This window comes from Triticum urartu, chromosome 2A (assembly GCF_056163025.1).
Source record: "Triticum urartu cultivar PI428250 chromosome 2A, HENAU_Tu73, whole genome shotgun sequence".
NCBI lineage: Eukaryota > Viridiplantae > Streptophyta > Magnoliopsida > Poales > Poaceae > Triticum > Triticum urartu.
In genome coordinates, this window is record NC_141874.1 from 625,122,910 (window position 1) to 625,129,765 (window position 6,856).

Consider the following 6,856-nt stretch of genomic DNA (forward strand, 5'->3'; position numbering starts at 1 on the left):
ACCCGCACTCCCTTCCCCCGTCGCGCGGGAGGGAAATTTCCTGTCCCCAACCTCCCGCCTCCTCCCTCCCAAGCCGTCGGCCGTCGCCCCGCCGCCAATCCGGCCGGCCCTCGCCTTCTCTCGACGCACGCCGGCCGTCGCCGGCTGCGCCACACTCCCCGCCGCCGGATTCGCCGTTCCCCGCCGCCTCCCGCCCCGCGCCCCGGCCCCCGGTCGCCCCGCCCCGCGCCCCGCCCCCGCCTCCCGCCCCGCCTCCTCTCTTCCACCTCCCCCAGCCGCCGCGCCCCGCCCCCCGGCCGCCCGGCTCAGCCGTCATTCCCCGCCCCCCAGCCGCCTCCCGCCCCCCAGCGCCCCTCCGCCCCCAGCAGCCAGAGGCAGGCCGGCCTCAGGCCTCCTCGAGCTCTCCTAGCCGCCGCGCCAGAGGCCAGGCGGGCCAGAGGCAGCCGCGCCGCCGCCCCGAGCTCCCCGCAGGTATGCCTCCTTTTCTTTCTTTTTATTTTATTTTTTTCCTTTCTGATTCATTGTTGGCACTCATAATTTATTGTTTGTTGTATTGTGTAGATGGAGGTGAACAACGACGACATGGACTCGTTGTCCGATTCGTCGGGTTGGTCGTCATCCGACGATTCGGACATCGACGAGTTGTTGCAAGATGACGACGTCGAGATGATGAGCCTCCTCATCGACGTGCAATCGTTTGAAAATCGCGTGAAGCTGATGGATCAGAGGAAAGGGTCGAAGATGGGGTGAGTCACCATCTACCGGAACCGCGGTCTCGGACACGAGCATTTGATGGAAGACTACTTCGCGGAGGTACCTACATACCCTCCTCGTCTCTTCCGCAGAAGGTACCGAATGCGGCGTAGTTTGTTTGTGAAGATTGTCACCGATTGTGAGGCCGCCTCCTATTACTTTAAACGTCGTAGATCCGCCGCCGGTATCATGGGGTTTAGTGCATATCAAAAGATATCGGCGGCAATGCGGGTACTCGCTTATGGCATACCCGTGGATTATACCGACGAGTATCTTTGCATTGGGCAAGATACAACCACGTAGTCAGTCCGTAGGTTTGCCAAGTTGGTCATCCGGTTGTACGGTGAGCAGTATCTTCGGGCACCAAACGAGGAAGATACAAAGAGATTAATGGAAATGAATGAAAAAAGGGGATGGCCGGGGATGCTAGGTAGTCTTGATTGCATGCATTGGAGGTGGAAAAATTGCCCAAAGGCATGTCACGGAATGTATTGCGGTAAAAGCCATGGTGCTACCATTGTGCTTGAGGCCGTAGCATCTCAGGACACATGGATTTGGCATGCATCCTTTGGGTTGCCAGGAACACTCAATGATATCAATATCCTCAATAGATCTCCTTTGTTCAAAAGATTAATTTCTGGGGATGCTCCAGCTTGCAACTACAAAATCTTGGACAATGAATACTCAACGGGATACTATCTCACCGATGGCATCTATCCCGAATGGGCAACTCTTGTGAAGTCCATCAAGGAGAAAAATGGGGTGCCCTTAACAAGAAAAGAGGCTCATTTCACCAAGGCACAAGAGGCAGCCCGCAAGGATATCGAGAGAGCTTTCGGTGTTTTGCAAGCAAGGTTTGCCATAGTTCGTGGTCCATCTCGGTTTTGGGACAAAAAACCTTGGTGAACATCATGAAATGTTGTGTGATTCTACACAACATGATCCTAGAGGATGATAGAGGGTTAAACCTCCCTTGTTTCTATGACAATGTTGGTACCCGTGTGCAACCGGAAAGAAACCCTTCTCGCATACACGCTTTTCTTCAAGCATCGTGAGATTGAGGATGCAACCACTCATGGTCGGCTCCGGGATGATCTAGTAGAGCACCATTGGCAGTTGGATGGGCGGCGCATTGGCCCATGATGTATCTTTGTTTTACTTTTCTATGTCCTATTTGATTCGAACAATTAGTGTAATTTGCTCAAACATTGTTGTAATAATTTGAATGATTATTGTTTTATTCGGTGTTGTAATAATAACTAGAATTATTATTGTTTTATGTCAAATGTGATGGAATTTGTGATATGTCATATGATGAAATGTGTGATATATGAAATGACAGTTTTAAAGGTTGGGGTTGAGGCAAAGACTAGAACCCTCAAATCCAACCCTTAAAGCAGTTTAAGGGTTGGGTTTGAGGGTTCTAGTCTTTGCCCCTGTTTTTCAACCCTTAAAAGTGTCAAAAACTGGCACTTCTCAACCCTTAAAACTGCTATAAGGGTTTGAGGGTTCTACTAGTAATGCTCTAAGGCCCTCCAAATTGTAAGCTATATTGTTAGTGTATGTTTTAAGCTACTCCTCCGATCCAAAATAATTAATTGTCGTGGGAGTACAGAGTTACAAATAAGTTGATGACATGTGAGCTACTAAAAAATCATAGACTACGTATGCAATTGTACAATATTTTTACATGTGGATAAATCCATATAATCACCATATGGATTTCTTCGCATTCGCATCTATTTCAGGGGCATAAAATTTATACATGTATCTATCTGTGACAACTAAGCAAGCCCGCATATGTCAATGGTGTGCGAGCCATATAAAAAGATCAGGAAAAATAGCACTGGCCCCTCATCACTGACTGTCCCATGGCCAAGCTACACCGATGAGCATTAGCACTGACCAACCACTCCGGAGGCGCCAGTGATACGGTTCTTATGGCTCAGCTTGATGTTTATAACAGACCGGTCTAAATTTGACTAGTTGGTGATAATGTGTTCCAGTGATCAAAATAGACCGAATGTTATCACTGACTGGTGAGTAAAGTAGATATGTCTGTGTTGTTCATACAAATTTGACCCTTCGATTCCATGTTGGTCGGTGTTCTCATGTGTGTGTGTCCTATTATAATCCATAACCTGCTATTCACTACTTGTCCGTATTCCAAACCCTTATTACTGTATGCCCTCGACACCATTTTCTCTTGGACTTCATCGTTCCCGATCGTCGTTCGCCATGGATCTCTCTACCTCCCGAACTTGTATCTCCCCATAGTGAACTATTGTGGATAAAATTGTCCATAGAATGTTGGAAATATGCCCTAGAGGCAATTATATATGTATTTGTAGAAGTGCATGCTCTAGTCAATGCAATCAAAAGATCGATCTGATGAAAGAGACTAGGCATCACATTATACGTCAACACTCCCCCTCACGTGTGGCTCCCTCGGGCCTAAACGTGGACCGAAAGTGGGCTGCAACTTAATTGTGCCAACCGGGTCTTGAACTCGAGACCTCTTGGCTCTGATACCATGTAGAAGTGCATGCTCTAGCCAATGCAACCAAAAGACCGATTTGATGGAAGAGACTAGGCATCACATTATACGTCAATAGTATTATTTATTTTCATGTTTATACTTAAGAGTTTATATTATATGCTATAACTGCTATGGTTCTTCAACATGTGATTCATAAGAAAACCCATAAGCACGTGTAGAGTTATAAACGGTAAAACCTGATTCCTAGTCTCGCCTCTAGGACTAGCTCAATTGTTGCATGATGATTATGTTTTCCTGATCATGGGAATTTGGTTAAGTGTAACGAGGATGTCAAACAACTATGAGAGTATGATGTTAGAAGAACCATCATACAACTTGTTTGTTATACTTTGAGATGTTATCATCGCAAGTATATAGTTATCACAAAGAAAGTTAATGTATGTTTTAGTTCCTTAGACTATGAGCGTATCATAGTCACGCCATACTAGACGATACACCTTGGGCTTGCTCCAATGTTATCTGTAACAGGGTGACAATAACGACAGCTTACAGGTTCATCAGAAAGTGTGACAAAGGGCTAGATAGCTCGAGAGTGGGATTTGCTCCTCCGACGATGGAGAGATATTCTTAGGGCCCTCTCAGTGTGACAACACCCATCAAACTTTGGCCAGACACATGTGACTAGGTCACATGGATGCCGGAACATGTCAACGGGAAAGAAGAAGAAAAATTGGTAATGAGGAGACTAGTATAATGAGCGTGAGAATGACTCAAGAGGATAACAATAGATGCCACCTCGAGTTTTGTAACATATCGTGAAGCAAAGGGAATATAATATGATAATCAAAGGTTCACTCAATATCATTCGTGTAATCATAGGGGTCAATATGAATGTCCACGGTTCCTCTATTGATCACTGAACAAAAGGAGTTTTGTTCATGTCTATATTTTTACCAAACCTATAGGTCACAAGCTTAAGGGAATTTATATCTACTAAGTATTAGTGGAGTGAGGAATACGAGAAAATATTCTTAATAGTTTCGGAAATAAAATAAATAGTTTCGGGAGAAACCAGGTAATAACGAGAATTACGAAGAATTAATATATAGGTGAAAATTGTTTCTAGAGACTCAAATATAAATTATAAAGGACTACAATATTATTGTGGAGTATCGAGAATTATTGAAACCCAATGGTCTAAAGAAAATACATAAAGGATTATTAGGGGAGAGATAATGGGCCCTAAGGCCGATTAGTAGGCCCTAGGGGAGGCCGAATTGGAAGGTGGAATTGAACTCCACCCCCCTTGGTTGGCACAATGGGAGGGAAAACCCTTCCCGAAGTTGGCCACCCCTTCCCTCTCCCCTACACATATATACTAGAGGTTTTGTCTCTGTTGAGACACAAGTTTTTTCTCTAGTTATTCGTGTTCTAGCTTAGAGTTGCTATATATTAGAGCCAATTCTAGTTCTCTCTAATCCTCATAATATATAAGCCCTATGAGGTTCTCTTATCCCTCCTCTAATTCTCCAGCGATGATTAGCTCTGAACGGCGATATGCGGCCGGATCAGAAAGCTCATATGTGTGCAAGTCATAGATGTCGGAGCTCTGGGACCGTGGGTGCCCAGACTTGCCTACCTGCGGGCTTGTGCATGGCTCCACCAACGGCTTGGTATGACCCATCTTCAGTAGCAACCACTCAAGACCCTCGCGAGGGGCCAAGCCTCGTGAGGCGGACGACGCCAAGACCTCCCCGAGAGCAGCCTCACTAGGCTGGCTCCCGAGGAGCGAAGATCTCTATGCAAGGGGCACCTCGCGAGGTTCACGTGACGTGAGCCATGACGACCAAGGCCAGGCGGGCGCCAGCGGGCACAGTGTACCAGCTTCCTCTTTCGTGCTAAAGAGGCAGGCGCAGGCGAGGAGTCCCGAGGCATCAAGAAAATGTTTCCATATCGGTGCAAGACGACCAAGACCAGCAGGACGGCAGGACAGAGGTCACCATGAAGCCCACAACAGCATCACCACCAGAGCCTTTGGCAGGCGAAGAGCACCTTTTGTCAGGACAACTTGTACTAGTTGTCTCCCTTCAAACGTGGCCATTGTGGGATCCCTTCCCACCTAACATTTGGGAAGATGACCAATGCCTCTATAAATAGGACTAGCCACCACCATAGGGAGGGATCGACTCATCCTGGATCGGATCCATTCCCTCTCACATCCACCAGCTCGTCGAGCTCAAGAACACCTCTCCTCCTGAGGCTATTCATCCATTGTACTAGTTCATCCTTAGCCCGTGAGGCAATCCACCAACACCACACTGGAGTAGGGTATCACACTGCAAGGTGGCCTGAACCGGTATAAACTATTGTGTCTCTTGTTCCTTGGGTTCGTCGAGCTAGGCCGTGAGATTGTTGAGCGAGCGAACTAGGGAGAAAGTGTTCTTCGTGTGCACCCCAGAGTTTGAACCTCAAGGGTTAGACGAAACCCACGATCTGACATTTGGCCCGCCAGGTAGTGGTGCGCCGAAGCTTCGCCTCTTTGCCTACTTCGTCCTGCTCACATGACAGGCACCACTCTTCGACTTAGTCGACGAGTGCGCGCAGAGGCACCGTGGGCATCCGGGCCTTCACCCCCGCCTTGCGGCAAGTGTAGTGGCCGCACAAGTTCAAGCCAGAGATGCCACCTCGCTATGACGGCATGGCGGATCCAGTGGCCTTCCTGCTGGCGTACGAGGAGGCTGTTCTCGAAGCCGGAGGCGACGACCAAGTCATGGCCAACTGGTTCCCCACGGCCCTCGCCGGCGTGCCGCATGCCTGGTTGTTCAACTTGCCGGGGTCCTCTATGGCCTCCTGGGAGGAGCTGCGCAACCTCTTCAGAGCATGCTTCGCGTCACAGGCGCCCCCCGCCGTAGCAGCCCTCCTTGGTGGTTCGCAGGCATCACCCTCGGACCGTCACGTCAAGCAGTTTGTCCGCCAGATGGTGACTATCCGCGTGCAGCAGGGGGCTCCCCCGGGATAGGCAGCGCCCCAGGCTAACCTCACCTTCAACTCAGAGAACCACCCAGCAATCACCGCGGGCTCGGGCGCGCTCCCGATGCTCTACACGCCCACCATCTGCAACATAGCAGTCACCAAGACCCTCATCGGCGGAGGAGCAGGCCTCAACATGCTCTCCGTAGAAGCCTTTAGCTTGCTCCACGTACCACTCGGCCGGCTCCGCCACTCCAAGCCCTTCTCCGGAGTTGGTAGCGGTTCCACCAGCCCCTAGGGCAGATCCGCCTCCCCGTCACCTTCGGCACTCGTGACAACTACCACACTGAGCTCATCGACTTCGACATCGCTCGCATCAGCCTCCCGTACAACGCCATCCTCGGGTACCCTGCCTTGGCCCAGTTCATGGCAGCAACCCATCCCGCCTACAACCTCATGAAGATGCCAGGGAGCAACGGTGTTCTCACTATGGCTGGGGACACCAAGGAGGCACTGGCGGCCCTCAGGCTCGCCTTCAAGGTCACGACGGCAGCTCCCCCCACTAACGAAGCAGTGCCCGGGGCCCAGGGGGCTGCGCCGGCGAAGAAGAAGCAGTTATTCTCGCAAGATCGG

At 49.7% G+C, this 6,856-nt stretch overlaps 1 pseudogene; it reads left to right on the plus strand.

Moving 5' to 3' along the window:
* The first annotated feature begins 561 nt into the window (after positions 1–561).
* On the plus strand, positions 562–3,823 carry LOC147986287 (uncharacterized; annotated as a pseudogene).
* The last annotated feature ends 3,033 nt before the right edge of the window (positions 3,824–6,856 follow it).